This window comes from Eleutherodactylus coqui, chromosome 2, assembly GCF_035609145.1.
Source record: "Eleutherodactylus coqui strain aEleCoq1 chromosome 2, aEleCoq1.hap1, whole genome shotgun sequence".
In the NCBI taxonomy this organism is placed as follows: Eukaryota; Metazoa; Chordata; class Amphibia; order Anura; family Eleutherodactylidae; genus Eleutherodactylus; species Eleutherodactylus coqui.
Genome location: NC_089838.1, coordinates 346,014,026 through 346,039,283, shown reverse-complemented (window position 1 = coordinate 346,039,283; position 25,258 = coordinate 346,014,026).

The window sequence follows — 25,258 nt, the reverse complement described above, 5'->3', positions numbered from 1 at the left end:
TGTTACCTCAGTATAATATATAACAACCAATCACAGCGCAGCTCTCATGTTACCTCAGTATAAAATATAACAACCAATCACAGTGCAGCTTTCATGTTACCTCAGTATAATATATAACAACCAATCACAGCGCAGCTTTCATGTTACCTCAGTATAATATATAACAACCAATCACAGCGCAGCTCTCATGTTACCTCAGTATAATATATAACAACCAATCACAGCGCAGCTCTCATGTTACCTCAGTATAATATATAACAACCAATCACAGCGCAGCTTATATGTTATCTTAGCAGTATAATATATAACAACCAATCACAGCGCAGCTTTCATGTTACCTCAGTATAATATATAACAACCAATCACAGCGCAGCTTATATGTTATCTTAGCAGTATAATATATAACAACCAATCACAGCGCAGCTTTCATGTTACCTCAGTATAATATATAACAACCAATCACAGCACAGCTTTCATGTTACCTCAGTATAATATATAACAACCAATCACAGCACAGCTTTCATGTTACCTCAGAATAATATATAACAACCAATCACAGCGCAGCTTTCATGTTACCTCAGTATAATATATAACAACCAATCACAGCGCAGCTTTCATGTTACCTCAGTATAATATATAACAACCAATCACAGCACAGCTTTCATGTTACCTCAGTATAATATATAACAACCAATCGCAGCGCAGCTTTCATGTTACCTCAGTATAATATATAACAACCAATCACAGCAGAGCTTTCATGTTACCTCAGTATAATGTATAACAACCAATCACAGCGCAGCTTTCATGTTACCTCAGTATAATATATAACAACCAATCACAGCGCAGCTTTCATGTTACCTCAGCAGTATAATATATAACAACCAATCGCAGCGCAGCTTTCATGTTACCTCAGTATAATATATAACAACCAATCACAGCAGAGCTTTCATGTTACCTCAGTATAATGTATAACAACCAATCACAGCGCAGCTTTTATGTTACCTCAGTGGTATAATATATAACAACCAATCACAGCACAGCTTTCATGCAACCTCAGTAGTATAAGAAGTAGCCACCAATCACAGCACAGCTTTCATGTTACCTCAGTGGTATAATATATAACAACCAATCACAGCACAGCTTTCATGCAACCTCAGTAGTATAAGAAGTAGCCACCAATCACAGCACAGCTTTCATTTTACCTAGGCAGTATAAGAAATAGCAACCAATCACAGCACAGCTTTCATGTTACCTCAGCGGTATAATATATAACAACCAATCACAGCGCAGATTTCATGTTACCTCAGTATAATATATAACAACCAATCACAGCACAGCTTTCAGGGTACCTCAGCGGTATAATATATAACAACCAATCACAGCACAGCTTTCATGTTACCTCAGTATAACATATAACAACCAATCACAGCACAGCTTTCATGCTACCTCAGCGGTATAATATATAACAACCAATCACAGCGCAGCTTTCATGTTACCTCAGTATAATATATAACAACCAATCACAGCGTAGCTTTCATGTTACCTGAGTATAATATATAACAAGCAATCACAGCACAGCTTTCATAGTACCTCAGAATAATATATAACAACCAATCACAGCGCAGCTTTCATGTTACCTCAGCAGTATAATATATAACAACCAATCACAGCGCAGCTTTCATGTTACCTCAGTATAATATATAACAACCAATCACAGCGCAGCATTCATGTTACCTCAGTATAATAAATAACAACCAATCACAGCGTAGCTTTCATGTTACCTGAGTATAATATATAACAAGCAATCACAGCACAGCTTTCATAGTACCTCAGAATAATATATAACAACCAATCACAGCGCAGCTTTCATGTTACCTCAGCAGTATAATATATAACAACCAATCACAGCACAGCTTTCATGTTACCTCAGTATAATATATAACAACCAATCACAGCGCAGCTTTCATGTTACCTCAGTATAATATATAGCAACCAATCACAGTGCAGCTTTCATGATACCTCAGTATAATATATAACAACCAATCACAGCGCAGCTTTCATGTTACCTCAGTATAATATATAACAACCAATCACAGCGCAGCTTTCATGTTACCTCAGTATAATATATAACAACCAATCACAGCGCAGCTTTCATGTTCCCTCAGTATAATATATAACAACCAATCACAGCGCAGCTTTCATGTTACCTCAGTATAATATATAACCAATCACAGCGCAGCTCTCATGTTACCTCAGTATAATATATAACAACCAATCACAGCACAGCTTTCATGTTACCTCAGTATAATATATAACAACCAATCACAGCGCAGTTTTCATGTTACCTCAGTATAATATATAACAACCAATCACAGCGCAGCTTTCATGTTCCCTCAGTATAATATATAACAACCAATCACAGCGCAGCTCTCATGTTACCTCAGTATAAAAAATAACAACCAATCACAGCACAGCTTTCATGTTACCTCAGTATAATATATAACAACCAATCACAGCGCAGCTTTCATATTACCTCAGCAGTATAATACATAACAACCAATCACAGCGCAGCTTTCATATTACCTCAGCAGTATAATATATAACAACCAATCACAGCGCAGCTTTCATGTTACCTCAGCAGTATAATACATAACAACCAATCACAGCGCAGCTTTCATATTACCTCAGCAGTATAATATATAACAACCAATCACAGCGCAGCTTTCATGTTACCTCAGCAGTATAATATATAGCAACCAATCACAGCACAGCATTCATGTTACCTCAGTGTAATATATAACAGCCAATCACAGCGCAGCTTTCATGTTACCTCAGTATAATATATAACAACCAATCACAGCGCAGCTTCATGTTACCTCAGTATAATATATAACAACCAATCACAGCGCAGCTTTCATGTTACCTCAGTATAATATATAACAACCAATCACAGCGCAGCTTTCATGTTACCTCAGTATAATATATAACAACCAATCACAGCACAGCTTTCATGTTACCTCAGTATAATATATAACAACCAATCACAGCGCAGCTTTCATGTTACCTCAGCAGTATAATATATAGCAACCAATCACAGCACAGCATTCATGTTACCTCAGTGTAATATATAACAGCCAATCACAGCGCAGCTTTCATGTTACCTCAGTATAATATATAACAACCAATCACAGCGCAGCTTTCATGTTACCTCAGTATAATATATAACAACCAATCACAGCACAGCTTTCATGTTACCTCAGTATAATATATAACAACCAATCACAGCGCAGCTTTCATGTTACCTCAGTATAATATATAACAACCAATCACAGCACAGCTTTCATGTTACCTCAGTATAATATATAACAACCAATCACAGCACAGCTTTCATGCTACCTCAGCGGTATAATATATAACAACCAATCACAGCACAGCTTTCATGTTACCTCAGTATAATATATAGCAACCAATCACAGCACAGCTTTCATGTTACCTCAGTGTAATATATAACAACCAATCACAGCACAGCTTTCATGTTACCTCAGTGGTATAATATATAACAACCAACCACAGCACAGCTTTCATGCAACCTCAGCGGTATAATATATAGCAACCAATCACAGCACAGCTTTCATGCTACCCCAGTATAATATATAACAACCAATCACAGCGCAGCTTTCATGTTACCTCAGCTTTATAATATATAACAACCAATCACAGCGCAGCTTTCATGTTACCTCAGTATAATATATAGCAACCAATCACAGTGCAGCTTTCATGTTACCTCAGCAGTATAATATATAACAACCAATCACAGCACAGCTTTCATGTTACCTCAGCGGTATAATATATAACAACCAATCACAGCGCAGCTTTCATGTTACCTCAGTATAATGTATAACAACCAATCACAGCGCAGCTTTCATGTTACCTCAGTATAATATATAACAACCAATTACAGCACAGCTTTCATGGTACCTGAGCGGTTGTATATATAACAACCAATCACAGCGCAGCTTTCATGTTACCTCAGTATAATATATAACAACCAATCACAGCGCAGCTTTCATGTTACCTCAGTATAATATATAACAACCAATCACAGCGCAGCTTTCATGTTACCTCAGTATAATATATAACAACCAATCACAGCACAGCTTTCATGTTACCTCAGTATAATATATAACAACCAATCACAGCACAGCTTTCATGTTACCTCAGTATAATATATAACAACCAATCACAGCGCAGCTTTCATGTTACCTCAGTATAATATATAACAACCAATCACAGCGCAGCTTTCATGTTACCTCAGTATAATATGTAACAACCAATCACAGCACAGCTTTCATGTTACCTCAGTATAATATATAACAACCAATCACAGCGCAGCTTTCATGTTACCTCAGTATAATATATAACAACCAATCACAGCAGAGCTTTCATGTTACCTCAGTATAATGTATAACAACCAATCACAGCGCAGCTTTCATGTTACCTCAGTATAATATATAACAACCAATCACAGCACAGCTTTCATGGTACCTGAGCGGTTGTATATATAACAACCAATCACAGCACAGCTTTCATGTTACCTCAGTATAATATATAACAACCAATCACAGCGCAGCTTTCATGTTACCTCAGTATAATATATAGCAACCAATCACAGCGCAGCTTTCATGTTACCTCAGTATAATATATAACAACCAATCACAGCGCAGCTTTCATGTTACCTCAGTATAATATATAACAACCAATCACAGCGCAGCTTTCATGTTACCTCAGTATAATATATAACAACCAATCACAGCGCAGCTTTCATGTTCCCTCAGTATAATATATAACAACCAATCACAGCGCAGCTTTCATGTTACCTCAGTATAATATATAACAACCAATCACAGCGCAGCTCTCATGTTACCTCAGTATAATATATAACAACCAATCACAGCACAGCTTTCATGTTACCTCAGTATAATATATAACAACCAATCACAGCGCAGTTTTCATGTTACCTCAGTATAATATATAACAACCAATCACAGCGCAGCTTTCATGTTCCCTCAGTATAATATATAACAACCAATCACAGCGCAGCTCTCATGTTACCTCAGTATAAAAAATAACAACCAATCACAGCACAGCTTTCATGTTACCTCAGTATAATATATGACAACCAATCACAGCGCAGCTTTCATATTACCTCAGCAGTATAATACATAACAACCAATCACAGCGCAGCTTTCATATTACCTCAGCAGTATAATATATAACAACCAATCACAGCGCAGCTTTCATGTTACCTCAGCAGTATAATACATAACAACCAATCACAGCGCAGCTTTCATATTACCTCAGCAGTATAATATATAACAACCAATCACAGCGCAGCTTTCATGTTACCTCAGCAGTATAATATATAGCAACCAATCACAGCACAGCATTCATGTTACCTCAGTGTAATATATAACAGCCAATCACAGCGCAGCTTTCATGTTACCTCAGTATAATATATAACAACCAATCACAGCGCAGCTTCATGTTACCTCAGTATAATATATAACAACCAATCACAGCGCAGCTTTCATGTTACCTCAGTATAATATATAACAACCAATCACAGCGCAGCTTTCATGTTACCTCAGTATAATATATAACAACCAATCACAGCACAGCTTTCATGTTACCTCAGTATAATATATAACAACCAATCACAGCGCAGCTTTCATGTTACCTCAGCAGTATAATATATAGCAACCAATCACAGCACAGCATTCATGTTACCTCAGTGTAATATATAACAGCCAATCACAGCGCAGCTTTCATGTTACCTCAGTATAATATATAACAACCAATCACAGCGCAGCTTTCATGTTACCTCAGTATAATATATAACAACCAATCACAGCACAGCTTTCATGTTACCTCAGTATAATATATAACAACCAATCACAGCGCAGCTTTCATGTTACCTCAGTATAATATATAACAACCAATCACAGCACAGCTTTCATGTTACCTCAGTATAATATATAGCAACCAATCACAGCACAGCTTTCATGTTACCTCAGTGTAATATATAACAACCAATCACAGCACAGCTTTCATGTTACCTCAGTGGTATAATATATAACAACCAACCACAGCACAGCTTTCATGCAACCTCAGCGGTATAATATATAGCAACCAATCACAGCACAGCTTTCATGCTACCCCAGTATAATATATAACAACCAATCACAGCGCAGCTTTCATGTTACCTCAGCTTTATAATATATAACAACCAATCACAGCGCAGCTTTCATGTTACCTCAGTATAATATATAGCAACCAATCACAGTGCAGCTTTCATGTTACCTCAGCAGTATAATATATAACAACCAATCACAGCACAGCTTTCATGTTACCTCAGCGGTATAATATATAACAACCAATCACAGCGCAGCTTTCATGTTACCTCAGTATAATGTATAACAACCAATCACAGCGCAGCTTTCATGTTACCTCAGTATAATATATAACAACCAATTACAGCACAGCTTTCATGGTACCTGAGCGGTTGTATATATAACAACCAATCACAGCGCAGCTTTCATGTTACCTCAGTATAATATATAACAACCAATCACAGCGCAGCTTTCATGTTACCTCAGTATAATATATAACAAGCAATCACAGCGCAGCTTTCATGTTACCTCAGTATAATATATAACAACCAATCACAGCACAGCTTTCATGTTACCTCAGTATAATATATAACAACCAATCACAGCACAGCTTTCATGTTACCTCAGTATAATATATAACAACCAATCACAGCGCAGCTTTCATGTTACCTCAGTATAATATATAACAACCAATCACAGCGCAGCTTTCATGTTACCTCAGTATAATATGTAACAACCAATCACAGCACAGCTTTCATGTTACCTCAGTATAATATATAACAACCAATCACAGCGCAGCTTTCATGTTACCTCAGTATAATATGTAACAACCAATCACAGCACAGCTGTCATGTTACCTCAGTATAATATATAACAACCAATCACAGCACAGCTTTCATGTTACCTCAGTATAATATATAACAACCAATCACAGCGCAGCTTTCATGTTACCTCAGTATAATATATAACAACCAATCACAGCGCAGCTTTCATGTTACCTCAGTATAATATATAGCAACCAATCACAGAGCAGCTTTCATGTTACCTCAGTATAATATATAACAACCAATCACAGCGCAGCTTTTATGTTACCTCAGTGGTATAATATATAACAACCAATCACAGCACAGCTTTCATGCAACCTCAGTAGTATAAGAAGTAGCCACCAATCACAGCACAGCTTTCATTTTATCTAGGCAGTATAAGAAATAGCAACCAATCACAGCACAGCTTTCATGTTACCTCAGTGGTATAATATTTAACAACCAATCACAGCGCAGCTTTCATGTTACCTCAGCGGTATAATATATAACAACCAATCACCGCGCAGCTTTCATGTAACCTCAGCGGTATAATATATAACAACCAATCACAGCGCAGCTTTCATGTTACCTCAGCAGTATAATATATAACAACCAATCACAGCACAGCTTTCATGATACCACAGTATAATATATAACAACCAATCACAGCGCAGCTTTCATGTTACCTCAGTATAATATATAACAACCAATCACAGCGCAGCTTTCATGTTACCTCAGTATAATATATAACAACCAATCACAACACAGCTTTCATGGTACCTGAGCGGTTGTATATATAACAACCAATCACAGCGCAGCTTTCATGTTACCTCAGTATAATATATAACAACCAATCACAGCGCAGCTTTCATGAAACCTCAGTATAATATATAACAACCAATCACAGCACAGCTTTCATGTTACCTCAGTGTAATATATAACAACCAATCACAGCGCAGCTTTCATGTTACCTCAGTGGTATAATATATAACAACCAATCACAGCGCAGCTTTCATGTTACCTCAGTATAATATATAACAACCAATCACAGCGCAGCTCTCATGTTACCTCAGTATAAAATATAACAACCAATCACAGTGCAGCTTTCATGTTACCTCAGTATAATATATAACAACCAATCACAGCGCAGCTTTCATGTTACCTCAGTATAATATATAACAACCAATCACAGCGCAGCTCTCATGTTACCTCAGTATAATATATAACAACCAATCACAGCGCAGCTCTCATGTTACCTCAGTATAATATATAACAACCAATCACAGCGCAGCTTATATGTTATCTTAGCAGTATAATATATAACAACCAATCACAGCGCAGCTTTCATGTTACCTCAGTATAATATATAACAACCAATCACAGCGCAGCTTATATGTTATCTTAGCAGTATAATATATAACAACCAATCACAGCGCAGCTTTCATGTTACCTCAGTATAATATATAACAACCAATCACAGCACAGCTTTCATGTTACCTCAGTATAATATATAACAACCAATCACAGCACAGCTTTCATGTTACCTCAGAATAATATATAACAACCAATCACAGCGCAGCTTTCATGTTACCTCAGTATAATATATAACAACCAATCACAGCGCAGCTTTCATGTTACCTCAGTATAATATATAACAACCAATCACAGCACAGCTTTCATGTTACCTCAGTATAATATATAACAACCAATCGCAGCGCAGCTTTCATGTTACCTCAGTATAATATATAACAACCAATCACAGCAGAGCTTTCATGTTACCTCAGTATAATGTATAACAACCAATCACAGCGCAGCTTTCATGTTACCTCAGTATAATATATAACAACCAATCACAGCGCAGCTTTCATGTTACCTCAGCAGTATAATATATAACAACCAATCGCAGCGCAGCTTTCATGTTACCTCAGTATAATATATAACAACCAATCACAGCAGAGCTTTCATGTTACCTCAGTATAATATATAACAACCAATCACAGCGCAGCTTTCATGTTACCTCAGTATAATATATAACAACCAATCACAGCGCAGCTTTCATGTTACCTCAGTATAATATATAACAACCAATCACAGCGCAGCTTTCATGTTCCCTCAGTATAATATATAACAACCAATCACAGCGCAGCTTTCATGTTACCTCAGTATAATATATAACCAATCACAGCGCAGCTCTCATGTTACCTCAGTATAATATATAACAACCAATCACAGCACAGCTTTCATGTTACCTCAGTATAATATATAACAACCAATCACAGCGCAGTTTTCATGTTACCTCAGTATAATATATAACAACCAATCACAGCGCAGCTTTCATGTTACCTCAGTATAATATATAACAACCAATCACAGCGCAGCTTTCATATTACCTCAGCAGTATAATACATAACAACCAATCACAGCGCAGCTTTCATATTACCTCAGCAGTATAATATATAACAACCAATCACAGCGCAGCTTTCATGTTACCTCAGCAGTATAATACATAACAACCAATCACAGCGCAGCTTTCATATTACCTCAGCAGTATAATATATAACAACCAATCACAGCGCAGCTTTCATGTTACCTCAGCAGTATAATATATAGCAACCAATCACAGCACAGCATTCATGTTACCTCAGTGTAATATATAACAGCCAATCACAGCGCAGCTTTCATGTTACCTCAGTATAATATATAACAACCAATCACAGCGCAGCTTCATGTTACCTCAGTATAATATATAACAACCAATCACAGCGCAGCTTTCATGTTACCTCAGTATAATATATAACAACCAATCACAGCGCAGCTTTCATGTTACCTCAGTATAATATATAACAACCAATCACAGCACAGCTTTCATGTTACCTCAGTATAATATATAACAACCAATCACAGCGCAGCTTTCATGTTACCTCAGCAGTATAATATATAGCAACCAATCACAGCACAGCATTCATGTTACCTCAGTGTAATATATAACAGCCAATCACAGCGCAGCTTTCATGTTACCTCAGTATAATATATAACAACCAATCACAGCGCAGCTTTCATGTTACCTCAGTATAATATATAACAACCAATCACAGCACAGCTTTCATGTTACCTCAGTATAATATATAACAACCAATCACAGCGCAGCTTTCATGTTACCTCAGTATAATATATAACAACCAATCACAGCACAGCTTTCATGTTACCTCAGTATAATATATAGCAACCAATCACAGCACAGCTTTCATGTTACCTCAGTGTAATATATAACAACCAATCACAGCACAGCTTTCATGTTACCTCAGTGGTATAATATATAACAACCAACCACAGCACAGCTTTCATGCAACCTCAGCGGTATAATATATAGCAACCAATCACAGCACAGCTTTCATGCTACCCCAGTATAATATATAACAACCAATCACAGCGCAGCTTTCATGTTACCTCAGCTTTATAATATATAACAACCAATCACAGCGCAGCTTTCATGTTACCTCAGTATAATATATAGCAACCAATCACAGTGCAGCTTTCATGTTACCTCAGCAGTATAATATATAACAACCAATCACAGCACAGCTTTCATGTTACCTCAGCGGTATAATATATAACAACCAATCACAGCGCAGCTTTCATGTTACCTCAGTATAATGTATAACAACCAATCACAGCGCAGCTTTCATGTTACCTCAGTATAATATATAACAACCAATTACAGCACAGCTTTCATGGTACCTGAGCGGTTGTATATATAACAACCAATCACAGCGCAGCTTTCATGTTACCTCAGTATAATATATAACAACCAATCACAGCGCAGCTTTCATGTTACCTCAGTATAATATATAACAACCAATCACAGCGCAGCTTTCATGTTACCTCAGTATAATATATAACAACCAATCACAGCACAGCTTTCATGTTACCTCAGTATAATATATAACAACCAATCACAGCACAGCTTTCATGTTACCTCAGTATAATATATAACAACCAATCACAGCGCAGCTTTCATGTTACCTCAGTATAATATATAACAACCAATCACAGCGCAGCTTTCATGTTACCTCAGTATAATATGTAACAACCAATCACAGCACAGCTTTCATGTTACCTCAGTATAATATATAACAACCAATCACAGCGCAGCTTTCATGTTACCTCAGTATAATATATAACAACCAATCACAGCAGAGCTTTCATGTTACCTCAGTATAATGTATAACAACCAATCACAGCGCAGCTTTCATGTTACCTCAGTATAATATATAACAACCAATCACAGCACAGCTTTCATGGTACCTGAGCGGTTGTATATATAACAACCAATCACAGCACAGCTTTCATGTTACCTCAGTATAATATATAGCAACCAATCACAGCGCAGCTTTCATGTTACCTCAGTATAATATATAACAACCAATCACAGCGCAGCTTTCATGTTACCTCAGTATAATATATAACAACCAATCACAGCGCAGCTTTCATGTTACCTCAGTATAATATATAACAACCAATCACAGCGCAGCTTTCATGTTCCCTCAGTATAATATATAACAACCAATCACAGCGCAGCTTTCATGTTACCTCAGTATAATATATAACAACCAATCACAGCGCAGCTCTCATGTTACCTCAGTATAATATATAACAACCAATCACAGCACAGCTTTCATGTTACCTCAGTATAATATATAACAACCAATCACAGCGCAGTTTTCATGTTACCTCAGTATAATATATAACAACCAATCACAGCGCAGCTTTCATGTTCCCTCAGTATAATATATAACAACCAATCACAGCGCAGCTCTCATGTTACCTCAGTATAAAAAATAACAACCAATCACAGCACAGCTTTCATGTTACCTCAGTATAATATATGACAACCAATCACAGCGCAGCTTTCATATTACCTCAGCAGTATAATACATAACAACCAATCACAGCGCAGCTTTCATATTACCTCAGCAGTATAATATATAACAACCAATCACAGCGCAGCTTTCATGTTACCTCAGCAGTATAATACATAACAACCAATCACAGCGCAGCTTTCATATTACCTCAGCAGTATAATATATAACAACCAATCACAGCGCAGCTTTCATGTTACCTCAGCAGTATAATATATAGCAACCAATCACAGCACAGCATTCATGTTACCTCAGTGTAATATATAACAGCCAATCACAGCGCAGCTTTCATGTTACCTCAGTATAATATATAACAACCAATCACAGCGCAGCTTCATGTTACCTCAGTATAATATATAACAACCAATCACAGCGCAGCTTTCATGTTACCTCAGTATAATATATAACAACCAATCACAGCGCAGCTTTCATGTTACCTCAGTATAATATATAACAACCAATCACAGCACAGCTTTCATGTTACCTCAGTATAATATATAACAACCAATCACAGCGCAGCTTTCATGTTACCTCAGCAGTATAATATATAGCAACCAATCACAGCACAGCATTCATGTTACCTCAGTGTAATATATAACAGCCAATCACAGCGCAGCTTTCATGTTACCTCAGTATAATATATAACAACCAATCACAGCGCAGCTTTCATGTTACCTCAGTATAATATATAACAACCAATCACAGCACAGCTTTCATGTTACCTCAGTATAATATATAACAACCAATCACAGCGCAGCTTTCATGTTACCTCAGTATAATATATAACAACCAATCACAGCACAGCTTTCATGTTACCTCAGTATAATATATAGCAACCAATCACAGCACAGCTTTCATGTTACCTCAGTGTAATATATAACAACCAATCACAGCACAGCTTTCATGTTACCTCAGTGGTATAATATATAACAACCAACCACAGCACAGCTTTCATGCAACCTCAGCGGTATAATATATAGCAACCAATCACAGCACAGCTTTCATGCTACCCCAGTATAATATATAACAACCAATCACAGCGCAGCTTTCATGTTACCTCAGCTTTATAATATATAACAACCAATCACAGCGCAGCTTTCATGTTACCTCAGTATAATATATAGCAACCAATCACAGTGCAGCTTTCATGTTACCTCAGCAGTATAATATATAACAACCAATCACAGCACAGCTTTCATGTTACCTCAGCGGTATAATATATAACAACCAATCACAGCGCAGCTTTCATGTTACCTCAGTATAATGTATAACAACCAATCACAGCGCAGCTTTCATGTTACCTCAGTATAATATATAACAACCAATTACAGCACAGCTTTCATGGTACCTGAGCGGTTGTATATATAACAACCAATCACAGCGCAGCTTTCATGTTACCTCAGTATAATATATAACAACCAATCACAGCGCAGCTTTCATGTTACCTCAGTATAATATATAACAACCAATCACAGCACAGCTTTCATGTTACCTCAGTATAATATATAACAACCAATCACAGCGCAGCTTTCATGTTACCTCAGTATAATATATAACAACCAATCACAGCGCAGCTTTCATGTTACCTCAGTATAATATGTAACAACCAATCACAGCACAGCTTTCATGTTACCTCAGTATAATATATAACAACCAATCACAGCGCAGCTTTCATGTTACCTCAGTATAATATGTAACAACCAATCACAGCACAGCTGTCATGTTACCTCAGTATAATATATAACAACCAATCACAGCACAGCTTTCATGTTACCTCAGTATAATATATAACAACCAATCACAGCGCAGCTTTCATGTTACCTCAGTATAATATATAACAACCAATCACAGCGCAGCTTTCATGTTACCTCAGTATAATATATAGCAACCAATCACAGAGCAGCTTTCATGTTACCTCAGTATAATATATAACAACCAATCACAGCGCAGCTTTTATGTTACCTCAGTGGTATAATATATAACAACCAATCACAGCACAGCTTTCATGCAACCTCAGTAGTATAAGAAGTAGCCACCAATCACAGCACAGCTTTCATTTTATCTAGGCAGTATAAGAAATAGCAACCAATCACAGCACAGCTTTCATGTTACCTCAGTGGTATAATATTTAACAACCAATCACAGCGCAGCTTTCATGTTACCTCAGCGGTATAATATATAACAACCAATCACCGCGCAGCTTTCATGTAACCTCAGCGGTATAATATATAACAACCAATCACAGCGCAGCTTTCATGTTACCTCAGCAGTATAATATATAACAACCAATCACAGCACAGCTTTCATGATACCACAGTATAATATATAACAACCAATCACAGCGCAGCTTTCATGTTACCTCAGTATAATATATAACAACCAATCACAGCGCAGCTTTCATGTTACCTCAGTATAATATATAACAACCAATCACAACACAGCTTTCATGGTACCTGAGCGGTTGTATATATAACAACCAATCACAGCGCAGCTTTCATGTTACCTCAGTATAATATATAACAACCAATCACAGCGCAGCTTTCATGAAACCTCAGTATAATATATAACAACCAATCACAGCACAGCTTTCATGTTACCTCAGTGTAATATATAACAACCAATCACAGCGCAGCTTTCATGTTACCTCAGTGGTATAATATATAACAACCAATCACAGCGCAGCTTTCATGTTACCTCAGTATAATATATAACAACCAATCACAGCGCAGCTCTCATGTTACCTCAGTATAAAATATAACAACCAATCACAGTGCAGCTTTCATGTTACCTCAGTATAATATATAACAACCAATCACAGCGCAGCTTTCATGTTACCTCAGTATAATATATAACAACCAATCACAGCGCAGCTCTCATGTTACCTCAGTATAATATATAACAACCAATCACAGCGCAGCTCTCATGTTACCTCAGTATAATATATAACAACCAATCACAGCGCAGCTTATATGTTATCTTAGCAGTATAATATATAACAACCAATCACAGCGCAGCTTTCATGTTACCTCAGTATAATATATAACAACCAATCACAGCGCAGCTTATATGTTATCTTAGCAGTATAATATATAACAACCAATCACAGCGCAGCTTTCATGTTACCTCAGTATAATATATAACAACCAATCACAGCACAGCTTTCATGTTACCTCAGTATAATATATAACAACCAATCACAGCACAGCTTTCATGTTACCTCAGAATAATATATAACAACCAATCACAGCGCAGCTTTCATGTTACCTCAGTATAATATATAACAACCAATCACAGCGCAGCTTTCATGTTACCTCAGTATAATATATAACAACCAATCACAGCACAGCTTTCATGTTACCTCAGTATAATATATAACAACCAATCGCAGCGCAGCTTTCATGTTACCTCAGTATAATATATAACAACCAATCACAGCAGAGCTTTCATGTTACCTCAGTATAATGTATAACAACCAATCACAGCGCAGCTTTCATGTTACCTCAGTATAATATATAACAACCAATCACAGCGCAGCTTTCATGTTACCTCAGCAGTATAATATATAACAACCAATCGCAGCGCAGCTTTCATGTTACCTCAGTATAATATATAACAACCAATCACAGCAGAGCTTTCATGTTACCTCAGTATAATGTATAACAACCAATCACAGCGCAGCTTTTATGTTACCTCAGTGGTATAATATATAACAACCAATCACAGCACAGCTTTCATGCAACCTCAGTAGTATAAGAAGTAGCCACCAATCACAGCACAGCTTTCATGTTACCTCAGTGGTATAATATATAACAACCACTCACAGCACAGCTTTCATGCAACCTCAGTAGTATAAGAAGTAGCCACCAATCACAGCACAGCTTTCATTTTACCTAGGCAGTATAAGAAATAGCAACCAATCACAGCACAGCTTTCATGTTACCTCAGCGGTATAATATATAACAACCAATCACAGCGCAGATTTCATGTTACCTCAGTATAATATATAACAACCAATCACAGCACAGCTTTCATGGTACCTCAGCGGTATAATATATAACAACCAATCACAGCACAGCTTTCATGTTACCTCAGTATAACATATAACAACCAATCACAGCACAGCTTTCATGCTACCTCAGCGGTATAATATATAACAACCAATCACAGCGCAGCTTTCATGTTACCTCAGTATAATATATAACAACCAATCACAGCGTAGCTTTCATGTTACCTGAGTATAATATATAACAAGCAATCACAGCACAGCTTTCATAGTACCTCAGAATAATATATAACAACCAATCACAGCGCAGCTTTCATGTTACCTCAGCAGTATAATATATAACAACCAATCACAGCGCAGCTTTCATGTTACCTCAGTATAATATATAACAACCAATCACAGCACAGCTTTCATGTTACCTCAGTATAATATATAACAACCAATCACAGCGCAGCATTCATGTTACCTCAGTATAATAAATAACAACCAATCACAGCACAGCTTTCATGTTACCTCAGTATAATATATAACAACCAATCACAGCGCAGCTTTCATGTTACCTCAGTATAATATATAGCAACCAATCACAGTGCAGCTTTCATGATACCTCAGTATAATATATAACAACCAATCACAGCGCAGCTTTCATGTTACCTCAGTATAATATATAACAACCAATCACAGCGCAGCTTTCATGTTACCTCAGTATAATATATAACAACCAATCACAGCGCAGCTTTCATGTTCCCTCAGTATAATATATAACAACCAATCACAGCGCAGCTTTCATGTTACCTCAGTATAATATATAACCAATCACAGCGCAGCTCTCATGTTACCTCAGTATAATATATAACAACCAATCACAGCACAGCTTTCATGTTACCTCAGTATAATATATAACAACCAATCACAGCGCAGTTTTCATGTTACCTCAGTATAATATATAACAACCAATCACAGCGCAGCTTTCATGTTCCCTCAGTATAATATATAACAACCAATCACAGCGCAGCTCTCATGTTACCTCAGTATAAAAAATAACAACCAATCACAGCACAGCTTTCATGTTACCTCAGTATAATATATAACAACCAATCACAGCGCAGCTTTCATATTACCTCAGCAGTATAATACATAACAACCAATCACAGCGCAGCTTTCATATTACCTCAGCAGTATAATATATAACAACCAATCACAGCGCAGCTTTCATGTTACCTCAGCAGTATAATACATAACAACCAATCACAGCGCAGCTTTCATATTACCTCAGCAGTATAATATATAACAACCAATCACAGCGCAGCTTTCATGTTACCTCAGCAGTATAATATATAGCAACCAATCACAGCACAGCATTCATGTTACCTCAGTGTAATATATAACAGCCAATCACAGCGCAGCTTTCATGTTACCTCAGTATAATATATAACAACCAATCACAGCGCAGCTTCATGTTACCTCAGTATAATATATAACAACCAATCACAGCGCAGCTTTCATGTTACCTCAGTATAATATATAACAACCAATCACAGCGCAGCTTTCATGTTACCTCAGTATAATATATAACAACCAATCACAGCACAGCTTTCATGTTACCTCAGTATAATATATAACAACCAATCACAGCGCAGCTTTCATGTTACCTCAGCAGTATAATATATAGCAACCAATCACAGCACAGCATTCATGTTACCTCAGTGTAATATATAACAGCCAATCACAGCGCAGCTTTCATGTTACCTCAGTATAATATATAACAACCAATCACAGCGCAGCTTTCATGTTACCTCAGTATAATATATAACAACCAATCACAGCACAGCTTTCATGTTACCTCAGTATAATATATAACAACCAATCACAGCGCAGCTTTCATGTTACCTCAGTATAATATATAACAACCAATCACAGCACAGCTTTCATGTTACCTCAGTATAATATATAGCAACCAATCACAGCACAGCTTTCATGTTACCTCAGTGTAATATATAACAACCAATCACAGCACAGCTTTCATGTTACCTCAGTGGTATAATATATAACAACCAACCACAGCACAGCTTTCATGCAACCTCAGCGGTATAATATATAGCAACCAATCACAGCACAGCTTTCATGCTACCCCAGTATAATATATAACAACCAATCACAGCGCAGCTTTCATGTTACCTCAGCTTTATAATATATAACAACCAATCACAGCGCAGCTTTCATGTTACCTCAGTATAATATATAGCAACCAATCACAGTGCAGCTTTCATGTTACCTCAGCAGTATAATATATAACAACCAATCACAGCACAGCTTTCATGTTACCTCAGCGGTATAATATATAACAACCAATCACAGCGCAGCTTTCATGTTACCTCAGTATAATGTATAACAACCAATCACAGCGCAGCTTTCATGTTACCTCAGTATAATATATAACAACCAATTACAGCACAGCTTTCATGGTACCTGAGCGGTTGTATATATAACAACCAATCACAGCGCAGCTTTCATGTTACCTCAGTATAATATATAACAACCAATCACAGCGCAGCTTTCATGTTACCTCAGTATAATATATAACAACCAATCACAGCGCAGCTTTCATGTTACCTCAGTATAATATATAACAACCAATCACAGCACAGCTTTCATGTTACCTCAGTATAATATATAACAACCAATCACAGCACAGCTTTCATGTTACCTCAGTATAATATATAACAACCAATCACAGCGCAGCTTTCATGTTACCTCAGTATAATATATAACAACCAATCACAGCGCAGCTTTCATGTTACCTCAGTATAATATGTAACAACCAATCACAGCACAGCTTTCATGTTACCTCAGTATAATATATAACAACCAATCACAGCGCAGCTTTCATGTTACCTCAGTATAATATATAACAACCAATCACAGCAGAGCTTTCATGTTACCTCAGTATAATGTATAACAACCAATCACAGCGCAGCTTTCATGTTACCTCAGTATAATATATAACAACCAATCACAGCACAGCTTTCATGGTACCTGAGCGGTTGTATATATAACAACCAATCACAGCACAGCTTTCATGTTACCTCAGTATAATATATAACAACCAATCACAGCGCAGCTTTCATGTTACCTCAGTATAATATATAGCAACCAATCACAGCGCAGCTTTCATGTTACCTCAGTATAATATATAACAACCAATCACAGCGCAGCTTTCATGTTACCTCAGTATAATATATAACAACCAATCACAGCGCAGCTTTCATGTTACCTCAGTATAATATATAACAACCAATCACAGCGCAGCTTTCATGTTCCCTCAGTATAATATATAACAACCAATCACAGCGCAGCTTTCATGTTACCTCAGTATAATATATAACAACCAATCACAGCGCAGCTCTCATGTTACCTCAGTATAATATATAACAACCAATCACAGCACAGCTTTCATGTTACCTCAGTATAATATATAACAACCAATCACAGCGCAGTTTTCATGTTACCTCAGTATAATATATAACAACCAATCACAGCGCAGCTTTCATGTTCCCTCAGTATAATATATAACAACCAATCACAGCGCAGCTCTCATGTTACCTCAGTATAAAAAATAACAACCAATCACAGCACAGCTTTCATGTTACCTCAGTATAATATATAACAACCAATCACAGCGCAGCTTTCATATTACCTCAGCAGTATAATACATAACAACCAATCACAGCGCAGCTTTCATATTACCTCAGCAGTATAATATATAACAACCAATCACAGCGCAGCTTTCATGTTACCTCAGCAGTATAATACATAACAACCAATCACAGCGCAGCTTTCATATTACCTCAGCAGTATAATATATAACAACCAATCACAGCGCAGCTTTCATGTTACCTCAGCAGTATAATATATAGCAACCAATCACAGCACAGCATTCATGTTACCTCAGTGTAATATATAACAGCCAATCACAGCGCAGCTTTCATGTTACCTCAGTATAATATATAACAACCAATCACAGCGCAGCTTCATGTTACCTCAGTATAATATATAACAACCAATCACAGCGCAGCTTTCATGTTACCTCAGTATAATATATAACAACCAATCACAGCGCAGCTTTCATGTTACCTCAGTATAATATATAACAACCAATCACAGCACAGCTTTCATGTTACCTCAGTATAATATATAACAACCAATCACAGCGCAGCTTTCATGTTACCTCAGCAGTATAATATATAGCAACCAATCACAGCACAGCATTCATGTTACCTCAGTGTAATATATAACAGCCAATCACAGCGCAGCTTTCATGTTACCTCAGTATAATATATAACAACCAATCACAGCGCAGCTTTCATGTTACCTCAGTATAATATATAACAACCAATCACAGCACAGCTTTCATGTTACCTCAGTATAATATATAACAACCAATCACAGCGCAGCTTTCATGTTACCTCAGTATAATATATAACAACCAATCACAGCACAGCTTTCATGTTACCTCAGTATAATATATAGCAACCAATCACAGCACAGCTTTCATGTTACCTCAGTGTAATATATAACAACCAATCACAGCACAGCTTTCATGTTACCTCAGTGGTATAATATATAACAACCAACCACAGCACAGCTTTCATGCAACCTCAGCGGTATAATATATAGCAACCAATCACAGCACAGCTTTCATGCTACCCCAGTATAATATATAACAACCAATCACAGCGCAGCTTTCATGTTACCTCAGCTTTATAATATATAACAACCAATCACAGCGCAGCTTTCATGTTACCTCAGTATAATATATAGCAACCAATCACAGTGCAGCTTTCATGTTACCTCAGCAGTATAATATATAACAACCAATCACAGCACAGCTTTCATGTTACCTCAGCGGTATAATATATAACAACCAATCACAGCGCAGCTTTCATGTTACCTCAGTATAATGTATAACAACCAATCACAGCGCAGCTTTCATGTTACCTCAGTATAATATATAACAACCAATTACAGCACAGCTTTCATGGTACCTGAGCGGTTGTATATATAACAACCAATCACAGCGCAGCTTTCATGTTACCTCAGTATAATATATAACAACCAATCACAGCGCAGCTTTCATGTTACCTCAGTATAATATATAACAAGCAATCACAGCGCAGCTTTCATGTTACCTCAGTATAATATATAACAACCAATCACAGCACAGCTTTCATGTTACCTCAGTATAATATATAACAACCAATCACAGCACAGCTTTCATGTTACCTCAGTATAATATATAACAACCAATCACAGCGCAGCTTTCATGTTACCTCAGTATAATATATAACAACCAATCACAGCGCAGCTTTCATGTTACCTCAGTATAATATGTAACAACCAATCACAGCACAGCTTTCATGTTACCTCAGTATAATATATAACAACCAATCACAGCGCAGCTTTCATGTTACCTCAGTATAATATATAACAACCAATCACAGCAGAGCTTTCATGTTACCTCAGTATAATGTATAACAACCAATCACAGCGCAGCTTTCATGTTACCTCAGTATAATATATAACAACCAATCACAGCACAGCTTTCATGGTACCTGAGCGGTTGTATATATAACAACCAATCACAGCACAGCTGTCATGTTACCTCAGTATAATATATAACAACCAATCACAGCACAGCTTTCATGTTACCTCAGTATAATATATAACAACCAATCACAGCGCAGCTTTCATGTTACCTCAGTATAATATATAACAACCAATCACAGCGCAGCTTTCATGTTACCTCAGTATAATATATAGCAACCAATCACAGAGCAGCTTTCATGTTACCTCAGTATAATATATAACAACCAATCACAGCGCAGCTTTTATGTTACCTCAGTGGTATAATATATAACAACCAATCACAGCACAGCTTTCATGCAACCTCAGTAGTATAAGAAGTAGCCACCAATCACAGCACAGCTTTCATTTTATCTAGGCAGTATAAGAAATAGCAACCAATCACAGCACAGCTTTCATGTTACCTCAGTGGTATAATATTTAACAACCAATCACAGCGCAGCTTTCATGTTACCTCAGCGGTATAATATATAACAACCAATCACCGCGCAGCTTTCATGTAACCTCAGCGGTATAATATATAACAACCAATCACAGCACAGCTTTCATGCAACCTCAGTAGTATAAGAAGTAGCCACCAATCACAGCACAGCTTTCATTTTACCTAGGCAGTATAAGAAATAGCAACCAATCACAGCACAGCTTTCATGTTACCTCAGCGGTATAATATATAACAACCAATCACAGCGCAGCTTTCATGTTACCTCAGTATAATATATAACAACCAATCACAGCGCAGCTTTCATGTTACCTCAGCAGTATAATATATAACAACCAATCACAGCACAGCTTTCATGATACCACAGTATAATATATAACAACCAATCACAGCGCAGCTTTCATGTTACCTCAGTATAATATATAACAACCAATCACAGCGCAGCTTTCATGTTACCTCAGTATAATATATAACAACCAATCACAGCGCAGCTTTCATGTTACCTCAGTATAATATATAACAACCAATCACAGCACAGCTTTCATGGTACCTGAGCGGTTGTATATATAACAACCAATCACAGCGCAGCTTTCATGTTACCTCAGTATAATATATAACAACCAATCACAGCGCAGCTTTCATGAAACCTCAGTATAATATATAACAACCAATCACAGCACAGCTTTCATGTTACCTCAGTGTAATATATAACAACCAATCACAGCGCAGCTTTCATGTTACCTCAGTGGTATAATATATAACAACCAATCACAGCGCAGCTCTCATGTTACCTCAGTATAAAATATAACAACCAATCACAGTGCAGCTTTCATGTTACCTCAGTATAATATATAACAACCAATCACAGCGCAGCTTTCATGTTACCTCAGTATAATATATAACAACCAATCACAGCGCAGCTCTCATGTTACCTCAGTATAATATATAACAACCAATCACAGCGCAGCTCTCATGTTACCTCAGTATAATATATAACAACCAATCACAGCGCAGCTTATATGTTATCTTAGCAGTATAATATATAACAACCAATCACAGCGCAGCTTTCATGTTACCTCAGTATAATATATAACAACCAATCACAGCGCAGCTTATATGTTATCTTAGCAGTATAATATATAACAACTAGAGATGAGCGAACGTGTCCGTAACGGACACATCCGCACTCGGACACCGGCTTTAGCGAACACTGGAGTGTTCGCGCGTAAGTGTCCGGGTGCCGCCGGGGGGCGGGGAGATGCGCGGCGGCGCGGGCGGCAGTAGCGGGGAACAGGGGGGAGCCCTCTCTCTCTCCCTCTCCCCCCCACTCCCCGCCGCACCCCCCCGCGCTGCCACGGCGGCCCCCGAACTTTTTCGCCCGAACACCGAGGTGTTCGCAAAGTTCGGTGTTCCGGCGAAAAAGGGGCGGGGCCGAACGTGTTCGCTCATCTCTAATAACAACCAATCACAGCGCAGCTTTCATGTTACCTCAGTATAATATATAACAACCAATCACAGCACAGCTTTCATGTTACCTCAGTATAATATATAACAACCAATCACAGCGCAGCTTTCATGTTACCTCAGTATAATATATAACAACCAATCACAGCGCAGCTTTCATGTTACCTCAGTATAATATATAACAACCAATCACAGCACAGCTTTCATGTTACCTCAGTATAATATATAACAACCAATCGCAGCGCAGCTTTCATGTTACCTCAGTATAATATATAACAACCAATCACAGCAGAGCTTTCATGTTACCTCAGTATAATGTATAACAACCAATCACAGCGCAGCTTTCATGTTACCTCAGCAGTATAATATATAACAACCAATCACAGCACAGCTTTCATGTTACCTCAGTATAATATATAACAACCAATCACAGCGCAGCTTTCATGTTACCTCAGCAGTATAATATATAACAACCAATCACAGCACAGCTTTCATGTTACCTCAGTATAATATATAACAACCAATCACAGCGCAGCTTTCATGTTACCTCAGTATAATATATAACAACCAATCACAGCACAGCTTTCATGTTACCTCAGTATAATATATAACAACCAATCACAGCGCAGCTTTCATGTTACCTCAGTATAATATATAACAACCAATCACAGCACAGCTTTCATGTTACCTCAGTATAATATATAGCAACCAATCACAGCACAGCTTTCATGTTACCTCAGTGTAATATATAACAACCAATCACAGCACAGCTTTCATGTTACCTCAGTGGTATAATATATAACAACCAACCACAGCACAGCTTTCATGCAACCTCAGCGGTATAATATATAGCAACCAATCACAGCACAGCTTTCATGCTACCCCAGTATAATATATAACAACCAATCACAGCGCAGCTTTCATGTTACCTCAGCTTTATAATATATAACAACCAATCACAGCGCAGCTTTCATGTTACCTCAGTATAATATATAGCAACCAATCACAGTGCAGCTTTCATGTTACCTCAGCAGTATAATATATAACAACCAATCACAGCACAGCTTTCATGTTACCTCAGCGGTATAATATATAACAACCAATCACAGCGCAGCTTTCATGTTACCTCAGTATAATGTATAACAACCAATCACAGCGCAGCTTTCATGTTACCTCAGTATAATATATAACAACCAATTACAGCACAGCTTTCATGGTACCTGAGCGGTTGTATATATAACAACCAATCACAGCGCAGCTTTCATGTTACCTCAGTATAATATATAACAACCAATCACAGCGCAGCTTTCATGTTACCTCAGTATAATATATAACAAGCAATCACAGCGCAGCTTTCATGTTACCTCAGTATAATATATAACAACCAATCACAGCACAGCTTTCATGTTACCTCAGTATAATATATAACAACCAATCACAGCACAGCTTTCATGTTACCTCAGTATAATATATAACAACCAATCACAGCGCAGCTTTCATGTTACCTCAGTATAATATATAACAACCAATCACAGCGCAGCTTTCATGTTACCTCAGTATAATATGTAACAACCAATCACAGCACAGCTTTCATGTTACCTCAGTATAATATATAACAACCAATCACAGCGCAGCTTTCATGTTACCTCAGTATAATATATAACAACCAATCACAGCAGAGCTTTCATGTTACCTCAGTATAATGTATAACAACCAATCACAGCGCAGCTTTCATGTTACCTCAGTATAATATATAACAACCAATCACAGCACAGCTTTCATGGTACCTGAGCGGTTGTATATATAACAACCAATCA